Source organism: Meriones unguiculatus, chromosome 10, assembly GCF_030254825.1.
Source record: "Meriones unguiculatus strain TT.TT164.6M chromosome 10, Bangor_MerUng_6.1, whole genome shotgun sequence".
Classification (NCBI taxonomy): domain Eukaryota; kingdom Metazoa; phylum Chordata; class Mammalia; order Rodentia; family Muridae; genus Meriones; species Meriones unguiculatus.
In genome coordinates this window covers 118,696,974-118,718,836 of record NC_083358.1, presented here as the reverse complement: position 1 = coordinate 118,718,836, position 21,863 = coordinate 118,696,974, and the positions used below count along the sequence as shown (strand labels likewise).

The 21,863-nt window shown below is 48.8% G+C and overlaps 1 protein-coding gene across 2 annotated transcripts in view; it reads left to right on the top strand.

Moving 5' to 3' along the window:
• The first annotated feature begins 1,069 nt into the window (after nucleotides 1-1,069).
• The window catches only part of Smad1 (SMAD family member 1), a 61,389-nt gene continuing 40,595 nt past the window's right edge, over nucleotides 1,070-21,863 (top strand). The window contains exon 1 of one of the 2 annotated variants that reach the window (XM_021635641.2): nucleotides 1,070-1,278. The gene's annotated coding sequence lies outside the window, so the exon portion shown is untranslated. Of the gene's footprint in view, nucleotides 1,279-2,006; nucleotides 2,274-21,863 lie in introns of those variants that run through there. The other variant, XM_060393214.1, reaches the window with a different exon arrangement.

Sequence of the window (21,863 nt, the reverse complement as noted above, 5' to 3'; positions counted from 1 at the left end):
ATTGCTGGTAATGATTTTTTTCTTTTTTTGGTTTGTGGGGCATTTACTCCTACAATAGTTCTTCACTGAACATAACTCAACATTATAATAATTGTCCAAGATTTCATGCCAGCTTCCAGGAACTGACCAAGAAAAAGCTGATTAAAAAAACAATTATTTACATCTGTTTCATGATTGGTGTTTTGCCTGCATGTAGGTCTACGTGAGAGTGTCAAACCTTGGAGTTACAGACAGTTGTGATCCGCCATGTGGGTGCTGGGATTTGAACCTGGTCCTCTGTGAGAGCAGTCAGTGCCCTTAACCAAACAGCTCAGGAAGATGTGAGCTTATTTCTGTGTGTTTGTTTGTTTGTATTGCGGGGGGTGGGAATGGGACTAGAGGCAAGACTATGACGTCTAAAAGACTGCATCAAAAATTTACAATAATAAAAGTATATTTCCCAGTTCAAGGCCAGCCTGGGATGTACAGACAGACCCTGTCCCCAAGTAAGCAAACAAAGGGGCTGGGGTGAAGTTGTAAAGTGCTTGCTCAGCATGCAAAGGGCCATGGGTTTGATACCCAGAATCTCATAAATAAAAGTATGTGGTACTGCAGACGCGTAATCCCAGCACTTAGGCTATGGAGGCTGGCGCAACAGAAAAGTCTTTTCCCCCTAAAAAGCGAATTCGAGGTCATCCTGGGCTACAAGAGCCCGCGTATCAGCCACACAGATGGCTTCTGTCATTTGATGCGGCACGGGTACGCACTGGAAACCAGCGCATCTACCCAGGGCGAGGTTGGTGTCATCAGCAGCAACAGTTAACAGGTCACCGGACTTGGGGCTCGTGCCACCAGGAGGTTCTGTAAATCAGCGGCTCAGTGCTTGCAGGGCCCTTAAAAGGCGATTTTCACGGCTGGGTGGGCCGGGTGGCGGTGCTCGGAACCTTTCGGAAGACAATATTGGCTTTGGAGCCTGACTGGCAGCGAGCAGGGACTGCGGAGTCGGAGGCGGGCTGGGCCGGGAATTTGGAGAGGATCCCTAGGCGGCGGCGGGCGCGCGCGGCGCGCGTGCGAGCGAGGGCGAGCGGCGGGCGGGCTGCGAGCCGGGTATTGGCAGGAGGGCGGCGGAGGCTGGGCGGTTCCGACTGCCTGACGCCAGCGCGACCAGATCGATCCGGGCTCCGGGAGCGAGCGGGCGCGCGGCGGCGGAGGCCAGGGCCGCGGAGCCGCGGAGCAGCGGAGCGCGGGGCCCGGCGCCCGGGCTCGTGCGTCCCCGCCGATGGGCGCACCGCCGAGCCGGTAAAGCCGCCCGTGCCCGAGCCCCCGGGGGGGACCTGCCGCGCGCGGCGCTCCGGGGCAGGGATCGGATCGGGGGGACCCCGGGCGGGCTCCGGGGCGCATTCGGGACGGGCTCGCGGACCCGCGCCGGGGGCGGTCCCGGGGGAGCCCCGGGGCGCGACCCCCCCCATGATGGCGCCTCGCGGCCGCGAACCCACCGCCCGACCTCCGCTCCGTCTCCCCGCGCCCTCGTCGGGCGTGTCCGGCTCTCCGGGGACCCCCGTTCCGCCGCGGCCCATTGTGTCCCCGCCGGGCCTGCAGACCCCCGGGGGCCGCGCCGCGCGCAGCGAGCTCTCCCCCGGGCGGACGCGCGCCCCGCGGGGTCCCCGCGCAGCCCGCCTCGGGGTTCCCTCCGGCGGCCTGCGTCCTCCCTCCTTCCGCCCGCACCCCTGGCCGGCGTCGGCTGCCTCCCTGCGCGCCGCGAGCGCCGGGAGCCCCTGTTCTCGCCGCGGCCGTCTTTGTTAGCGCCCCGTCCCGGGAGGGGGCGGTGGGCGTGAGAGCGCGGGCCTGCGCGGCCGCGGGGCGCACCGCGAACGGGGCCGCGGCGGACCGGCCCCGCGAGGACCGTCGCCGGCCACGTCCGACCCTGCGGCGGGCGCGGCTTTGTTTACTCGGAGGTGCCGGCAGCGCTCGCCCCGCGCCGGACGGCCCCGCCGAGGGCGAGCCAGGCCGCGGCCGTCCGGGAGAGCGTCGCTGTGGACCGCGCTTGGCCACCCCCTCCCCTCTCGCGGGTCCCTGGGTGACATCTCAAGGGTTCAGAGGAGTTGCTCGGTTTATGTAAGGTCTTGCTGTGGCCGGAGCGAAATCACTGCGTGCCCTTTCCGACATCCCTCCCTCCGAGGGCCTGCCCGCGGTGGACGGCGTGCCCACAGCGCAGCACAATGAGAAAGCTGTTCCCGGCCGGGTTCGGTTTTCATCTTGTTTATAATCACCACTTGAGGTTGTACCGGAAGCAGGTGAGCGGTGCCGGGACGGTTCGCGGAGAGTCGAGGCAGAGGCGGTGTTTTCAGTTGGTGCAGATATTTCTGCGGCGGCGTTCTTACCCTGTAGGTGCCAGGCCTGAGTGGCCAGCGCTGTTGCCCTTCCCTCCCCTGCCTTTCTCGTTTTCAGTTACATGTGTTTCTGTGAGGATGGGGTGCCATTTGTTCTAATGCTGCATTTTTTAGGAAACAGTAAACCAGGGTTTTGAGAGATGACTTTCCTGGGAGTGGGGACCCCAGAGGCTCCCTCGGACTCTCAGGTTTCTTCAGTGGATAGGGGTTTGTCCTTGATTTAGTTTTGACCCCTGCAACCATAGGTAGTAACCAGATACGTTCCTCCTCTAGCAGCACCCTCTAGTTTTATACTTTTGGAGAGATGGTGGCCTTTACATTTTGGAGGAATGAGAGGTTTTTTGTTTTTTTTTTTTTTTTGGCAATTAAAAATGCTAAACTCATGTTAGTCCTGAAATTTAAATTCCTTTTCTGTTAAGTTCCTTTGAGCATTAAGAGGAAGCAAATCTTGGTTCCCCAGCTCCACATATTAGTTAAAAACTGAATTTCGGTTTCTAATCTTGATTTCCAGCGGTTCTGGGCTCAGGGTGAAATGCAATAACGCGGTAGATTGGAGGCAGAGTAAACCCCGCTGTAATTACACGGGCATATTTAAGCTGCAGTCGCCTACATAATCAAGGCCAAGTTGTGTGTGTATAAAAGATCTCATTTGTGTGGTCCTACAAGGCTAATGGAGGCATCTCCGAGACTTTATAAATAATGTAAGTTGTGTATAATGTAGAGTCTCCAGGGAGGCAGAGAGAGCATCATTACCAGCCTTTTCAACCGGCTTGAGATCTTAAATTGATTTACAGCACTGAACTGGTGCAAAATGATACATCAGGATGACATGGGGTCAGCCTGTAAAAGTCTATGATGTCAGCCTATTAGTTCAGTCATCGTAATTAAACCGTATTAGAGGGGCAGCTCAGCAGCAGTCTGGCGTTATGCTGCAGATATGGGTGGTGCATGGATTTTGTTTATAATGGGGAGGGGCATGGTCAAGAGCCTCGGTGTTTCTAAGAGGACGGGTTCTGAGCTGTGGTTTCTGGGGGTGGGCAGACACTGCATGGCAGCGGCTGCATCTCCTGAAAGATGCAGCTTTTCACCCGATGCTTCAGTGATGGGGACCTTTGCGGTTCTGCTCTGCGCATCAAGCCGTGCTTATGACAGCGTGAACTTAACTTGGCCTTCTGGATCCTCTGAAATAATCAGAGGACCACGTCTTTGTTTCTGACCATTTATTAGCTGTGAGCTTGTGCTGTGTTGATAAGTGAGTCAGCGTGTTGTAGCTTTAACAGGTCAGAGTCATCAGGCTTTCACTGAAGACCTAATAGCCACTCGGGGTGGGGGGAACCCGCTTTTGCTTAAGTTCTGGTAAAAATGTATTGGGTTTAGACATGCTGTCTGTCTGATAGCGTAGAAATAGCCTTGTCTGCATAGCTAATCGTGATTTAGGATACAGTGCCGTCTATCACCCACACTTCAAGTAGTTGTGCATGGCTGCAGCCGCGAGTGGAGTGTGCTTGGGATAGTGTATCCTCACAGAAAGTTCTAGACTCATTCCGGAGGTGACCCAGGACCGTCCTCTGTACAAACGGCTGTTCTCCGGAAAGGCCATTTGGAATGGCGGTTGAAAATCACGGGCCGACGAAGTTGGCTTTTCCGTAGGTCTTTTTCGTCGTGCGTGTTCACGGTTCAGAGCGCTGGGGGGGGTTGGTGGTGGAAATTATTGTAGCTGTTTTTTTCTGAGTGTTTGCTGAGTGCCAGGATTTGTTTATGGTGATTATAACTCATTTAAGCCTTCGACCCCCAGAAGATTGTTACCCCCCCTTACAGGTGGGGAAACTGAGGCACAGCTGGCGAGGTGTTATGACTTACCACCTAAGCAGGGATATGAATCAAGCAAGTCTGTCCTGAGCCTCATTCTTAGCTGTCTGTTTTCTGTTTAGAAGGGGCTTCTTAAACTCTTTTTTCCTCCCACGCTCTCTTCATACCCAGGAAATTGTTCTGTGATTCTAAGCACACAGGTATATGAAATAGGTCTAAGAATCAAATACCTACTGACAATAAATTGTTAAGAAATATACATTGCTAAAGGTTGATGACCTGAGTTTGATTCTTGAACCTACACGGTACAAAGAGAAAACTGACTCTCACAGGTTGCCTCTGACCTTCTTAAATAAATTAAATACAAAAACATCTTAAATTTATTTAAAGATAATTCTTTGGTATACATCTAATTTTACCCGTCACTAAAGAGGAAAGTAAACTGGCTAATGAGCCAGATGAAGTTCTTGTTTGTTTATTTTACATTAGAATTGGCTGGATGTTTGACAGTGCGGGACAGTGCTGAACTGTGCGGGACACAGGGCCTCCGCAGAATTGTTCAGGGCTGATGGACGCTTTGACTTTCTAATTGTCGAGGCTGAGAATGCCACTTCAGCCTAGATAAGTGGTGTAAAGTGGCAGAAAGATGCTCAGGACTGTTTCAGAAATTGCTGAGAATCCTAACGTAATCCCAAGTCACATTCATCGAACATCTTCTAAAACTCAAGCCAGCGACTCGGACATCAATTTTTAGAATTAGACATTCTAATGCAACCCAAGCCTGGGGTACTAGTTTTTAATACACGCTGAGGGGTGGGGTAGGAAAACAGGGAAAGCTTTTGTTTTCCAGAATTAAACTATTATTTAAAAACAGACCCAAATATGCATTCGTGTGTGCGAGGGGCAGCGAACGACGCGCGGAGGTTAGCGCTGGGTCTGCTGTCGCCTTCACTGGCTTCAGGAGTCACGCCCGGGTTATCAGGTGTGGCGACAGGCGCTTTTGCCCACTGAGCCTCGGGCCGTACCAAGGCGTTGCGGTTCTGTCAAAAGTTGAAATTTTGGTGTCCATAGTAAAAAAACAAAGAATGAACAAACAAACAAAACCTCACCGAAATTCGTAACATGTGAGTCTCAGATCTGAGTGGAAGTGCTGCCTTGGTGTTTCTGTGTGGCGTGAGGGCGTGGGCAGCGAGCATGCCTGCCGTGTGTTCCAGCCCACAGCTGCAGTGAATGCAGCGGCGCTGTTTCATGCAGCAGAGGCTGCCAGGGACACCTTGGAGTCACTACACATTTTGAGTCGTGTGGCTGATGCATGGTGCCTTTTTATTTTTATATATTTATTTTTGGGGGACCCTCAGCTTCACTTAAGCTGGGATTTGGAATACCCAGGAGGTTTCTCTTGTTGATGTGGACGTTGCTCTCTGTGTCATCCTCCTTTTGGAGGGTGCTTTCTCTGGTCACCTCCATCTAAAAGAGAGAAACTGAAGTTCATACTTTCCTGAGCAGCATGTGACTTGCAGACGCATTTGACAGGAAAGCAACGCATTTACAAGTGCGGTCAGTCGTCCCTCTGCGTGATCACGTCCACTCGCCCTTCATATCTGTGATCAGTCCCAAGCTGATGATGGTCTCGTTTTATCTGTCCTGTCAGAAGTGCTCTGCTTCCCCTGAGCAGCTAAACGAAGCAGCTTGAGATAAAAGTAGTTCATTGCAAACTTTTGGGGGGCTTTTTTAGTTTTAAGGATGGGCGTCAACCTTGATAGGAAGTCTCACAGTTCACTTGCCCTTACCCTTTTTTGGAGGAAGGGTCAGAGCTATTTAAGAATCTGATGATGGCTTGGTTCCTATATCTTTTCACTCCTTCCCTCCTTTCCGGAAATGTTGATACGCCCTGGTGAGTTTGTGCATAAGGCTATGTGCTTTCAGGTGAAGTACACTGTGTGAGACTATCTTGTCAAGTGCTTCAGAGACTAAAGATGCTTATTGTTAAACATTGCTCTGAAGAGTTTCTAATCCAGTTGGTTCCTACCAAGTTGGGCAGTCTGAGGCCGAGAGAGGTTACCTGGTTTGTGTGATGTTTCCCGTCTGATTGAAACAGAAGCCAGACCTGAATCCTCTGAGTGTGGAGGGTTCATTTATTTGTTTTTTTTCCCGAGGCATTGGGCTGAGCACATCCTGGATCATTTGGGGAGGGGAAGAAAGAAGAGTTTCTTTTGGCATGATATTGATGCTTTTATACCTAACATTGTTAGAGCAAAGTAGCAATTAAATCTGACAACCATAGAGAAATGCTTGCCTTCTACAGATTAAAACTTTTTTAATCTGTAGCTAGGTGGGTGGGAGGAGAGCATGGGAAGATGTGGGAAGAAAAAGGATAATTTAACTATAAGAGGATGGAGGAAATAGAAGTCAAAATGATGTTGGTGGAATGTCTTGGTATTTCTGTGTGGTCTTATAATTTGGTACCAAGGTTGCGGGGTATGTTTTGAAACCTCTAGGGGCATCTTTTCATATTTTTGCCGATATTTGGTGGTAGAAATACTCAGTCCAACCTGTCCAATCTAGCCATCAGTGATCTGATTTGTAGCAGAAACACATGCAGTATTTCAGCAATTACTTAGCTCTGAAATTGCTTCCTTTAAGGAAAGAGATGGAGCTAGGAAGCATGATACAGTAACGCTTCAGCGTTCCGTGTGTTCCAAGGTGTTCACTGAGGTGTGTGCCGAGATGGGGCACAGCTTGTGCCCAAACATCATTGCAGAGATGAGCAGCATCTCCAGGGTGCTCATTTGCATAAAGGATGCTATTTTTCCCTTGGGAAGAGCAAAAGCTTTCATGAACAGCTCAAACTTCAGTGACTACATCAGTTTGGTGGGAGGCGCCAGGAACTGCTGTGTTTGGATAGTGTCACAGCTCATCTTTGCAGTTTTCTTTATAAACTGAAAGCAGAATTTGAGAAAGGATTCCCTCCTGAGAAAAAGCATTAGAGCACTCAGGCTCAGGAGTCCTTGCCCATCGGTTCTCCTGCATCTCTTTTCCGTGTGGCTCCAAGTGTCTGAAAAGAAACCCCGTGTTTCTCTTTGAAGCACCTACATGTGTGGTGGTGCTTGCTTCTTCCTCCTCATCCTCACCCTCATTATTACTGTTATCAGAGACACGCCTGAATTGAAAGGATGCATAACCACTAACTCAACGTCCGTCTATTCCTTAGCTCAGGGTGTCAGAGAATGTTCATGGTCATATTTGGGAAGGAGAGATGTAAAAGACCCTGCATGTTGACCCAGAAACATGCCCTCTACCAAAGTTTGGAATGCTTTATTTAGTTTTCCTTAATGTTAGGGCTCTCTTTTCCTTACAATCCCTGATAGTTTTTGGGTATAGTTATTCAAACTGTTCATTCTTCCTGCTACTTGTTTCTCTTTAAAACTGTGCCTAAACAGAGTAGATGTATTTCAGATCTCTGCAGCCATTTTTCCTTTCAGTTTCAAACACCACAAGGAAAAAAAAGGAAAGTAGCTAATTATCTTCAGCTACTATAATTAGGCATTAAATTAAGTCATTCATTTGGTTAAATGTAAGTTCTTTTTATTTGTTTAGATTGAAAGAAAACATTTTTTTAATGGAAGACGGATATAAGCCCCTTCTTTGGTGACTTTTGTTGTAGTATTATAGTTAGTGTATGCTTCGTTAACCCATGATTTTTTTACACAGTTACAGTAATTCATGAGAAGACACAAAACTGGAAGAAAAAAATCGTTAACACAGTAGGAATTGTTACAGAGCAGGATTCAGTCTCACAGCTCGTGGAGCTCGCCTAAGGTGGAAGTACACAGCAGGGCGCACATGGAGAAGCCAGAGTGAGTGGCCGTGTGGCAGCCCTGACAGCGACGTTGACGTTCTGCAGCGGTGCAGCGGTGCAGGTGTGCTTGCGCCTCCCCGAGCTGCAGGCACGGTGGCTGTCAGGCCCTGCGTGCCGCCCGTGCATCCGACGGCTGCCTTTGCTCACGTCCCTTCCCGTGTGCAGCCGTGTTTCCATTAGCAGCGTGTGGCTGTCATTGAGCGGCACAGACCTGCCCACGGGTGGGCTGAGCTGTCTGACCTTGGCGGGCATTCCTGACGGAGCCTGGGAGAGAGGCTGGTGATGCGCAGGAGCTGAGCCGTACATTTGAGGGCTTGTCTTGTGCCAGGTTGCAGGAGCGCTGGGAGGTCACTGAAAAAAGTTTGGTCATGAGTTTGGACTTGCGGTGGGTAGGTGCTGTATGCAACATTTTTAAAAAGCTTATATTAATTATATGATAATTAATCTTTGAGAAAATGGAAAAAGAACAAACGAAAACCTAATGGCGGTGTGGCCATTCTATGGCTGTGGAGGTACAGGAGGGCTATCAGAGATGGCCTTTAAGTTTTGAACCTCAGCGTCTGGAACCTGAAGCAGCCGACAGCGTAGGGAGGGCTAAGACTTGTGCAGGTTTGATGTGCTGGGAGGCCCAGTTAGGCTTTGTAGGCAAGTCAGAGGCGCAGAACTTAGGGCTTGGTGTGCAAGGCGAAGGATATGGTGATGTCCCTCCAGCCACCTGCTGTGCACCCAGAAGAGGAGGCACAGCCCGAAGATTCACTTTTCCAGCCAAGCCCACATGTAGGAGTTAGGAGGAGGCATATTTGAAGTAGTCAAAAGAGGCAGCTGTCACAAAGATGTAAAGTTGGCGACAAACCAGGATTCCACTGGAGTTCAAAGTAGGCTCAGAGAGGGTGTGCTGTCACGTGGGCTAAAGGGCAGGGGCGTAACCGAGTGAATGTTGTCGTGAGAGAATGAGCACATTAGGAGCGAGAACTAGACTCTTGCATTCCCGCTAGCCCCTTTTCTTTTTCTTTTCTTTTTTTAATATGAGTCTATATAGAGAGTTGGAGAACGGAAGATAGTGTGGTCATGATCTGGAGCCCAGATGGCAAAATACTGACCCCTGTAGTGTCTGAGCAAGGACCAGGCTTAGGGGAAAGTGCCACATCAGCGCGCACACCAGCTTGTCCTGGCATTGCAGGGAGCGGTTTGCCTGGGTTTCAGATCATGCCCCAAACACACTCACTTTGCACCTTTTGGAAAACTACTATTAGCTTGTGATTCTTCCTCACTAGAAGAAAAACAGACGATGGTACAGCCGGAGGGTTGCTATGGACTTGGAAGAGATGGTTTTTTTATTTCATCTCATTTGAAGCCGTATTTTATGTTCTGCTGAGGAAAGCCACCTATCTGGTTAAACACAGAGGTCTGGGAATCATGCTGGGTGTCGCTTTGGGGATATTAAAACAGGGTTAAAACCTAGGAGTCACATCTCTTCGGGAGCAGGCGCAGAGCACACAAAGGGCTCAGCATGGGACCAGCCACCTAATGAGCGTTCGGCTGTGGCAGCTGCTTATACAGATCCATGTTTTACTGATGAGGGCAACACCTCGTCCATCCTGGGTAAAGGAGTAGGAGAGGAGGAGTCTACGGACCCAGCAGAGCTGAGCACTGGGAATTTGTACCTAGAGCATTTCCCTGGCAGCTCCTGATGAAGGTTTTTAGAAAGTACAGTAATCTAGATAAGTCAGTGACTTATCTGGATCATTAAACGGGCGATCGCTGTAATATCTAGATACGTTATCTAGATTGCTCGAAGCCTTTAAAAGTTAGCATTCTGAATTTCCCCCTGCCCTTTTTGGTTGGCCCTCCACCCAGCACTGAGGTTAACTATCTGTAGCTTCTGTTTGTTGGTGTTAGTTTTTGTCTCCCTTTCTGACAGTTAGTTGACAGATTCTGGGATGGGTTCTTACCAGGCTGGGTGGAAAGAAGGTTGGCGTGTGACGACGGTCTGAGGGCTCCGAGTCTCAAAACCAGAGAAGAAGAGCTTTATCGACGTGACTGCTGTCCTGTCAACCGATATGCAGACAGCCGGACAGCGGCCTCAACAGTGTTACCATGGCTCTTCTAGACACAACAGAAAGCAACGCCCAAAGGGAAAACCTTGGGGGAAACGTGGGTGACCAAGTCACAGCCTGCTGAAGCACAGGCGTGTGAACGTGGCCTGCTCTGGTCATCCCTGGGAGGAGAGCAGAGCCTTTTCGTGGACCGTAGTGACTTTCTCATTGTGGATGAGAACGTGCCGCCTGTCTGGCAACTCCAGGCTTCTCTCAACGAAGAAAAGGAGCCCGGTATTTCAGAGGAACCGGGCTTGCAGGGTGGTGTGGGTCACACGCAAACTCACCTGTTTCTGTTTCCTCCACGACAGGCCTCGGGGCCAGGGGTCTCCTCCCTCGACTTTCACGGTTCTGGGCCTGTTAGGCCCATTGCTTACTCACCTGGCAGGACTGAGGAGTCTTGAAGACACTAGGCTTCCCAGCACACTCTGAAACAGGATCCTCTCCTGCCTGTGGTGGTGTGAGGTTTCAGAGCGGCATTTAGTCATTTCAATGAGATTCAGTGATGTTTTGGAATATGGCGTTGATTATCAAGGCAGCCTGGTTTATGGAGAATCAAAGCAAGAAAGGTTCCCCTATGTAGCCAAACCTCTTACAAAGGTCAAAAGGCACCCAGATTAATCTCATTTTCTGTTATGGATAATAGTTAGTGGCCAGAGCATTTAAAAGGCTTTCATACACTGCCCAGAGGGGAATCTGCTGGTGACGGACAGGATCCTGACCCAGCTGAGTCCAATTCTGACTTGTTCCAGCATTAGGTGAAAGGCACTTGCATAGCTACTAGACTGAATTTGTTTATGTTCTCACCATTGCCTTTAAATGGCCTGAAAAATATTTCCAAGATGGAGGAGAAAGCCTTCATATGTCACCTGTAGGCTCCTGGTTCAGCCTGTGGCCATCCTCCCCCCCCCCATCCTTTAAGTCACAATGATGAGTGACTAGGAAGAGGGACCTGAATTGGTGTGCACTGGTCAGACGTGTCGCTGAAACACTTTGCGCTAAGCAGGACAGGAAGAATTAATGCTGAGATGCTGATATCATTAAACACAGCGACCTCTCTGTGTGCGTGTGTGTGTGTGTGTCCTCGCCCTCCACCTTGTCTGCCCTCAGCGTGACCGTGTTTGAAGTCACTGACATTCCTGTCTTTGCACCGCTTACTCCAATATAGCTGGTCTCTGAGCTTCCAAGCAATCCTCCTGCCTCCACTTCTCACCTCACCATGGGAGTGCTGGGATTATAGATGCACACCGACTACCACGTCTTTTTCACTTGCGTTCCGTGTGGAAGTCAAGTCATCAAGTGTGTCAGACTAGCGCTTTTACCTGCCGAGCCGTCTCCCAGGCCCGGTCGCTCCTCTGGGTGGGAAATAAAACAGCTCTGTAGAAGTTAGACATGACCCCTCCTAAGCGCTCGGACAGTTGGTGGCGTGTGGCTTGCCATCTCCTCTCTTGCAGCTTCCTGTTTTGTTGTTGGCTGCCGGCTCTGCAGTCTGGAGTGATGAATAACAGCCTCCTTATTTTCCCTGTTGTGTTCAGATAGTTTCTGTTTAGCTTGTCCAAGCTTGTGGGAATGTTTGATAGATTTTTTTTTTTTTTTTTTTGCTAATTGAAAAACATTTGGCACAAAAAGTAGATGACATTTATCGGTGCTTAAAGAGAGTGTTATCAGGTCATACATGGTGGGCTGTTCTGTGCTCCAGGAAAACCTCCTCCCCGCACCATCTTGTGTTGGGATTTTGGTTCTTAAGTCAGTATTAGCCAACCCAGCAAACACTCCATGCATTTGCATTTGGCATCCTGCCCAAGGCTGTGCAGCATGAGAGGGAAAGAAAAGCATGTAGTTCCCGTCCAATTGGTACGGTATCCATACAGTAAGTAACATGAAAGGCCGGATAATAAAGCTGTTGTTAATAGTATGTGGCTGAATTTAAAGGCAGTTCACGTTTGCTTGGGGTAGTCTCAAAAGTCAACGGATTGGGATGGAGGTCAGAGGACAACATGGAGTTGGTTCTGTCCTTCCACTGTGGCTCCAAGGGGTTGAAGTCAGGGCGTCAGGTGTGGAGGCAAGCAGCGTTTACCCCTCGTGAGCCGTCTTGCCTGTCTGGGAAAGTGGTTTCTGCCAGCCTGCTTTTCTCCCTTAGCTAATTCTCCAGCAAGTTTCCAAAGGCCTAAAATGTGTATTTATACTTAATACGTATCTTATACAGTTTGATAAAGTTGGGATAAAGGATCATAAATATAGGACTCTGACTAAGGGAGCCTGTAGCTGTGAGGAGCAGCACAGACCTGCTTGTCGAGTCTGGCCTCTGTTGTAATACCCTTTATTTCGGTTATCACGTTAACGCTTACTTCCTTGAGGGGATGCAGAGTGTCTTGATGAGCTCTGTGTGAAAGCACGGTGGTTCCCACCTGGCCTGTCAGCAGGTGCCATTGCAGGAGAACCCGGCACGTCCACAGGGAACCCTGGTGCGGTCAGCTGACAGCCTGACACCCTGGCTATGTGTGGAGTGCATTCTTCCACTTTGATGTTTTTGTAAACGTCAGGGATCTGCCGTATTGTGCCGTGGGTACCCTGTGGGTGTGAACCGTTCCTGTCTTTCGTGCGTGGTAGCCCGTGGTAGGGTGAGGGACTGGTGTAAGCCTTTAAGCACGTCAGTTACACACTGAGGAGAGACAGAAAGAATGTGGGGCTGGAGGGATGATTTCAGCTTTCAAGAGCTCTTACTGCTCTTGCAGAAGATCCAGATTTGGTTCCCAGCACCTACACCAGGCAATTCACAGTCACTTGTAACTTGCACTCCAGGGGCTCCACCGCCCTCTTCTGGCCTTTGCAGGCACTGCACTCATGTGCACATGCACACACTCATAATTTAAAAAGAAAGGATGTATATCGGACAGCATTCCCTCTGTCCTGGCAAGAACCAGAAACTCCCCAAGTTGAAGAGTTAGCAGTACAGTAGAGTAAATCTGCTGAGACCTGAGGTGCTTAGATTGCGAAGAGAAAAGGAGGCGAGGTGTGGAGGAACGGAGTGTGCTCCCCTGGCAATATCTGGCAGATTGTTCGGTCGTCACAGTCTGGGGGTGGAGCGTGGGGGCTGCAGCCGGCTTGTAGGAGCCAGAGGCCAGGGATGTGTCTCAACTGCTGTCCTGCTGAGGTGGAAAACTCCTGGAAAAGGGCATGGAAAGGAGGATCAGGAGACAGGAGGATAATGAAGGTGGTATCACTGACTAGTGTGTCGGCCACACCCGCTTTCTCTCTCTCTCTCTCTCTCTCTCTCTCTCTCTCCACTCTCTCACTACCCCCCTCCCCCCACTTCTCCAGAGTACAGACAGCACTGGGGCGTGCAGCTGTGTCTTAGACTGTACAATGGCTGTTGTAATATTTTTATCTTACTAAAATAAGATGCTTGAAAAAAATTCTTGGCTAAATTTTCTTCACTTGTATGCTTGCTCAATTGGAAAAGTAGTATCCCAAGAACAGGAAATGTGCCTAGGAATTTCTTTTTTTGTACTTTATATCTTTAATAAGAGACCTTGAAAATAAAAGAATTAAATTATATTTGTTCGTGTCTGAATGTATGTGAGGGGTGCATATGTGCCATGGTGCACATTTGGAGGTCAGAGGACAACCTTTGGGACTCAGCTCTCTCCTTCTGCCAGGTGGGTCCCTGGGATCATAATTGGCAGCAAGCGTCTCTGCCTGCTGACTCATATTGTCAGCTGAGAAAATGAATTCCTAAAAGCAGTTTGGTGTTCCACAGACAGGTAAGAAAGGGATAGCAAGAGTGGAGCCTCCGTGTGGACCTTGACTTGCTGCCTTTTACTCAAAGCTCTGTAGGTTGAATTGAATGGAATTTTGTCATGGCCATCCTGACAAAACCCGTGGTCTGTCTATGTTCTAAGGAAAACAGGAGCCACAGGAGTAAGTTAGGAAGGGAAAGAGTTGGGGGGATTAAGGTAAAATACTAAACAAACCCTTCTGGTTTGCGCATCAAGCAAAGGGGGGTGTTGTTCAGGAAACAGGGCAGCAGTGAGGCCTTGCCGGATTCCCTTGGCCCACTGTGCCCTCGTGTCTCAGTTTTGCAGCCTCTAAAGGAATGCAGGCCTTACCAGGTTCTCGTTGGGATGGAGGGAATTGGTGAGCCGTGACCTGTTCGGGGTTCCTCGACCTCTGCTGGATTTCCGTCATACAGGATGCACAGTGCAGGACCCAGGGGAGAGGTGGTGGCCCCGAAGAGGACAGCCATGCCCGTCCACTTGCGCTCATGTGCCCCTCGGCAGATAATAGCTCAGAGAATGCCCTCTGTCCGGCTCCAGTGTCCTAGCTGCCAGGCTTATGCTCCTTCCCTCCACATCACGCAAGCTCGGTGGTGATGTGAAGCCCTTTTCATTCCAGCTTTCTGTCTTCTGCGCTTTGGGGTCAGTGCTGAGCCTTTTAAGAGTTTGTTCAGTTATGGATTAGTGGACACTAAAGCTGTCCAGTGCTTGAGACGGGTTCTCAAGCCTTCCTGAGAGCGTTGTGTGGGTCCCTCATTCTGACTGATAAGTTTTATGAGGGTTACTGGATAGGACTGGACTTAATCCAAGGCAGAAAGACCTAGACTGTGGGACAGGCAGACCTTTTGGTTTATATTTGCATAGATCTAAAGCTTATTTTCTAAATATAGGGGAAAAAGGCCTCTGTTATTATCTCTTAGGTGGAGGGAACTCTGACGAATGGGACAAAAGCTGATGGGCTGGTTTCTCCTGGCTGCATGTGCAGTGGTCCGTCTGTGTGTGAGAGGCTGACGATGGGCTCTCGATGGTGTAGAAGAAAGTGACTTCGCAGCATGGGTGTCAGTGGTCCTCCAGAGTTCATCCCCACAGTACTTTCCCCAGCTCTAGAAAAAGAGGTGCAGTGTGCTGTGGACGATTCTTGGGTAACAGAACATTTCCCCCTCTTTTCTCAGTAAAAATTGTACGTGCTGAGAATCTTGGTGTTGATGGAAAGAGGATTTAATGGGAAACACGAACTTACTTTTCTCTAATAGGAAACCATCGTGTGAAATTGAATTTTTGACCTTCTCGTTGAGTTGCCTAATGAAAGGGTTCATTTGCATCCACATTCGTTTATCTAGGCGAGATCACAGATTCTAAAATGGGCGCAGGGGTGCGACACGCTTCTCTGAAAGTCCCAATTGGGTGGAACTCATTCAGTGTGCAAACGCCCCTTCCAGTCCCTTCCCCTTCACAGATGTAAAAAACCAGTCACAGCACCTGTTGGTCTTTGGCGGCTGTGCAGAATGAACCTTTTTACCTACTTTCAGCTTTTATTGTTGGGGTTTTAAACGTGAGAACAAGAGTCTGCTCAGACAAGTGGCAGCCCCAGCCCCAGCACAGACGGAAAAGCAGCTCACCGCCACCTCTCAGGTGCACCCCTCAGCACACAAACAGCCTTTGTTCCTTTCAGACTTCTGAAGGTTTCATGGGAGAGACACTGATTTGTAGCATCTTTTAAGCGAAAATTTCAATTTTTAGTGTGATTCGTAAATGTATCTCTCCTTTTTTTGCATATTCAGAAATAGGCGTGTGTGCCCAGTGTGTTTAAATCTGGTACTGTCAGGTGCCTGCGTTCTTTAGATCTGTGTGAGCACAGATATCCACGGTCGTTCTAAGGAAGCTAAGCTTTCCTTTAGTCACCTCCACCTCTGCTAGTCCCGGCCTTTAACACCCCCCCTCAGACTCTCCCACTCACACTCTCTGCCCCTTCAGTCTGTCACAGCCCAGCAGGCTGCAGCAATTGTGTTAGAGTCGGATGTGACTGATTGAGCTCCCGCCCCACGCTGGTCCCCTGCCCGGCCCTGTCCCCTCGTCCCCTTCACCGAGCTTCGAGCTTCGCCGCAGCGTACTGCGCTTCCGGCTTTCCGGGAACCCTGTGGGCAGTTCCTGACAGATGGTCTTTGCTCCCGCTCCCGCTGTTCACCGTGCATTTCCTGGATCTCTCTTCAGGGCGTGTTCTCCGCGAGGCTCCCTTGACAGCAGAATATGGGAGCCGTAGATTTCAGAGCACTGCCTTTGTCTCCGCACTTACAGCAGTTCTTGGTCCACATTGGGGTTCGCTGAATTAAGTAACTGTGGAAGTTATTTTTTTTTAAATACTAAAAAGATAAGGTTAGAACTTAAACAAAAAGAAAATGAACCAGTTTCAAGAGCATCACTTGGCAAATTGCTCCGTTAACAGAGTATGTTCAGATTTCGTTTGCTACCTCTCCAGACCACCCTTATATATTCACATTTAATCCTGGGCAGGCTGGTAGTGGCTTCAGCAGGCCGTGGCAGAGGGAACTGCGGGTCAGAGGGGCGGCAGCTGTTCAGTGGGGAGCCGCACCTTAAGCGTCTTCAAGTTAAGGACTCTGCTTTTTATTTAGGAGCCATCATAAAATCACCGAAAAAAAAAAAAAGGCTTTCTTTGAACGCCTGAAAAACAGGCTCTGGCTAATTTTGGTTAAAGTTTGCCTTTTGTTTCCATTTTGAAAACATAAATGGTTAATGCTAAAATTCCTGACAATGTCAAAGCAACAAGTTTTATTTCTCTCACCTGTGGAGGAAGTGGCCTCCACCCAGCTTAACTGAATTAGGAGGGAAGTGATTTTTTCAAGTGATAAAAAGAAATAAAATTCCATGCTCTTCCCACAGGAGGGCCTCAACAATTGGGAGAGTGGCGTGAGACCATATGTTGGTTTGCAAAAGGATATAACTTGCAAAGATGTTTCCTTTGATGCCTGTGATGGGCATGGATGTGTTTCCCTTCTAGAGGGCACTGAGTAAATTAAGCAGCTAAGACAGGAGCTAGCGGCTCTAAATATAGGGAGAGAGTTCAGGCTGTCCTGCGCAGCATACCCCAGCACGCCCCACAGATGTGGCTGTTGTGACAAACAGCACCTGCAGGTTCAGCAAGAAAACAGACTGTGCTCTGAAAGATGCTGGGCAGTGGGAGCTGGAGGCGAAAGGGATGGTTTTCCCGCCTGAGCTCAAACACCTTCGCATCTGTGGATTTGCCATTGAATTGCTTGGTTTTTAGAACCTGATTCATCAACTTTTTCTTTTCTTTCTTGCTCTTTTTTTTTTTTTTTTAGGTCTCACTGTGTATCTCTTGGTTGGCCTGCAACTTGCCAGGTAACCAGGGCTGTCCTTGAACTCAAGGTGATCCACCTGCCTCAGCTTCCCAAGTGGTGGGTTAAAGCTGTGCAGAACGGTACCTGGCAGATTACTGCCTTTATGTCAGTACTGGCTAAGCGTAGGTTCTTATTCCAGTGTGTTCCAGAGAAGCTACTGAACCTCTGAGCATCCAGACTCTTGGTAAAAGTGAGAGAGCCATAGATCTTAGGAGGAGGGTCTGTGAGATGCAGAAGCAGCCCCTGTTCCCAGCAGGAGCTCAGCTAACAGCACCACTACTGGGCACCAGCAGAAGTTTGTCCCGTTTAGCCTTCTGTAGTCTGTAAAAGTACTGTTTAACAAGTCAAAGAGAATAGTGGGGTTTTGTTTGTTTGCTCCTGTGTTTATCGTAGGGGACAACTAAGGGGCTCATCTCCCCTGCTCTTCAGGAATGAGTACACAGATGAGCTATTTCGGGGAAGGTCATGGGGTTCTGGATCTGCCCAAGGTTCCTTCATGCTGGCTGAAGAAACATCATCCAGTAGGGTTTAGGGGAAATGTCAAGGAGATGGAGAAAAAACAAGGCTGATGTTTGAAGTCAGGGATGGTAAGGAAACTTTGAATTGGCAATAATCTCACTCAAAGAAGTAATTATCTAAGGAGATTAAGAAAAAAAATCCTGAACTTGGCTATTCTTTGAGAATCTGAGTGAAATGAGCCAAGCACCCCACTTGCGCCTACATGTTGGGGAAAGGGTTTGTGAATGCAGAGGGTAGGGTTTTCTGATAGACTAGGAAGGCCACCCTGACACACATACCTGGTCATCTAAACAGTAAACTGCACTGGAGTCCTGAGAAGCCCTGTTGGGGTGGCAGCCATAAACTCTTTGATTCTTCATCAAGGGGATACCACTTCTGAAGTCATTTGCAATGTCACAGCCCTCCTAGGTTTGTAACGGTAATGTGGGATTCACACACTCTCTCTGCTGATTTCTAAGGCTTCTGCTTCATCAGCGCTCAGGAGAGAACATATGGCCTGATAGCCTGTCACACTGAGGCTGGAAGCCTGGCTGTTAATGCCTGCATCTTAAGGGCATCTGTGCCAGCTGAGCCCTCTACCTCCTGGCTCTCTTTCCTGTCGCTGCCTACCACCCCTCCCCCACTGAGGAAAATCCAACGCTGGAAAAGGTTTTGTTCTTTTTTTTTAAATGAAAACAAGGTAAATTAGATACTGTGCGTCATCAATCCCGTCATTGATCAGGACAGGGAAGACTCCTGTGATCTCTGAACATCTTCATATTATTTTCTTAGCAATTTTGTAAACATTTTTTTTTCTGGGACTTGACTAAGTTCATTTTAGCCCAATTTTCTGGCAGTGAAATAAAGTCTTTAAAACATACATCAAGGGTCAGAGACAGGGCTCAGTAGGTAAAGGTACTTGCTTTAAAGTACCTTTAAAGTACTCCAAAAAGCCTGCTGGCCAGAGTCAGTCAGTTCAGGAGGAAACTGACTCCTGAAAGTTGTTCTCTGGCCTCTGCATGTGCACGTCACACACACACACATACACACACACAAATTAACAAGTAAATAAATGTAATTCAAAAATTTAGTTAGATGCCATAGAAGGAATATTGAGAGGTTGTATGACTTTCAATTTCCTTTTGTTCTAGGGTTTTTCTTTTTTCTTTGGGTCAGCAGCAAGGGTTACCATCTGCTCTTGACCTGGGTTCTGATGGGGATATATTTACAGTTGACTGCTGTTTTCAGTGGGAACAAGGAATGAGCAGGCAGTTCAACTGTGTCTGCCCGCAGAGCAAACCCGTCCAACCATGTGACCCAGACCAAAGCATTTCTACTAGAAGATATTTTCTGAAAGCAGCGTAGTGAGGCCCACCTTCATTTTTATGCTCATGTAATGGCACTGAATCGTATAGCAATTTTAACTTCTTTTCTCCTGCTTGTCTTACCATTTTCCTTAACCAGAGTACAGTAACTTTTTCTTCTGCTTGTTGTGGGAGAGGCCTAGACATACCAGATTTTCACACACCCCACCTCAGTCTGTAGACTAGGCTGTCTTCAAACTCAGAGGTTCACATATTTCTGCCTACCAGAGCTTTGAGAGGAAAGGGGTTCCTGACTCTGCCTTGCCAATCCCCTCCAGCCCTTAATCCAGGGCGGGAGGAGGGGCAGCCGGCAATCAGGCTGGGCTTCTACCACCTTTAGCTAATCTTCTCTGGAAAACCTCTGGGCAGATAGATCCAGAGGTGTGAGTCACTAATTTCGGAACTTCTTAACCTAATCAAGTTGACAATCAAGATTACTTTAAGAAAGCTGATGTCTGTCAGGCAGTGAGGGTGTAGCTGTTTTGGGCCCATTCCATGGGGATTCTGCTGTCTGGCTTTTTAAATAAGAAATACTTTATTCAAAGTTTTGAGCACTTTGGTCTTCTGAAGTTCTGGTTAACCCAGTGGCCTAATTTCACATAAGCCTAATGATTATAATGATGGTTTTGTACCCCCCCCTCTTTTTAACTTCTCCATCCTATTCTTACCGATGAAACTCACTGTATTTCTTCACTGAATTATAGGTTTTGGTGGCTTTTTATGTTTTATAATATATTACTGTCAGTAAGCCTGTGAAAAAGGAAACCTCCTTTACATCCTTTGTCTTTTGCAGCCTCTAGTCTTCTGTTAGCTGTGGTTTCGGTGAGTGTGAAGACTTAAACTTTTTAAAAATCCATCTGGAGTAATAAAAGTCTCATCGTAGAGTCTGGTGTGCTCCTTTGCCTCTTTTTGGTGCTTTCCGAGGAAGCAGTGATTCCCCTCCCTAAGACTGGATACTGGAATGGGTTGGTTGTACCTTTCTCAGATGCTGATTCAGGCCCCACTGAGGACTCTGTACCAGTTGTCCTCAGCCTTCAGGGAGAGACCCCTTTAGGGAGTTTGAATGACGCTCTCACAGGTGTCACCTAAGATAGTAGGAGAACAGGATTTCCATTACAGTTCACAACAGTAGAAAGTTAAAGTCAGGAAGCAGCACAGAGTGCTCCAGTGGTTGGGGCTAGCACAACATGGAGAAGCGTGTTAAAGCGCCCAGCTTTGGGAAGGTTGAGAACCGCTGCTCCGGACAGCGGTCTCCCGGTGGGTAGGCTGCGGTGATCCCAGGGCCGGTGGCAAGACGGTCTTCTGTAGTAAAGATAGCAAATGACACAGCTCTGCCAGCCTCTCTGTGGCCTTGCTTACTCTGGGTCCAGGGTCAGCCCATCTCTGTTAACCTGTGGTCGGGGAAACAGGCCATTCTTTAAGATGGAAGGACTGGTAGGGGGTGGGGGAGGGGCAGCCGGCCTGCCTCTTACAGCCCAGCACTTATCTGTCACCTTTTAAAGGCCGTAGGTGCCTTTGATTGTATTTTTCTCAGTCATTTTTCTGAGACTATCTTACTAGAAAATTTAATTAGCCCCTCTATACATATGAAATCATGTGCTCTGTCTAGTCCACTGGTTTCCATGTCCAGGTAGGAATCCACAGACAGCTCTCTGTCCAAGCTGAGACCAAGAGTGACCGTCTTTACATGTCTCGTTTCCCTCCATCTTATTCAAGGCCCCCTCAGGCCTTTGGGCCTGTGGAGATCTCAGACTGCAGGGTTTGGAGGTAAGCCCATCTTTCTGGGCCGCTAACACTGTTCCTAAACTCCGTAGGGACGCTCTGCAAAGAGGTCTCCGCTGTTGAAGGGAAGTGAAGTGTTCCGTGCCCACACACTTTAAAAATGAACGTGTGTGCATATATGAATGATGTGTGCATGTGGACACACAGGCCGTGGTGTGTGTGTGTGTGTGTGTGTGTGTGTGTGTGGTCACTTTTCTCCCCCTTTTCTGTGAGTTCCAGGGATCAAACTCAGATTGCCAAGACTCGGGGCCCTTTTCCCACAGAGCCGTCCTGCCTGCCCACGAGCATTTTCATAGATTTATTAGCTGTTGGTTGAATCCACAGGTACAGAACTCACAAACATGGAGGGCCAGCTGTGTCTTCAGGTACAAGCTAGCCAGCCTGTTAAAACTTCCTGAAGGAACTCGGCATTGAATGCAGACGCTGCATTTTGCTGATATTTACACAATTAGGTAATTACATGTTTCTTTACCAGATGAGTCAGAGATAAGGAAACTGTCCATTGTGCAATTGGTTGATTGAGTTTCCTCTAACACAAAGCAAATTACTCAGCAATTACGAGTATTTAAATTTCACCCCCCTTTACGATAAAGAATACTCCATAACTTTCAAAGTTAGCCATTTAAAAATAAATATTCTGCTGCTGACCTGGTCTCCAATGGTACTGATTGAAATCCTTCCTGTGCTGAGACTTTTTCTGGATTGAGAACCACTTTAAGATTACCCTTTTATTTCTGGAGCGGGTCACACTGCCAATCCTGTTATGTGCGTGAGGCAGGACCCCACAGAGGCATGAGGCTAGAGACACTGGACCCCCTGGGGCCTGCTGCTCTCTGCAAGGGGAGGACCAGCCTTAACTGCCGAGCCATCATCTCTCCTGCTTTCTCTTACCCACCTGACTAAGGAGTCAGGCAGCTTCAGCAACTTAGTGTG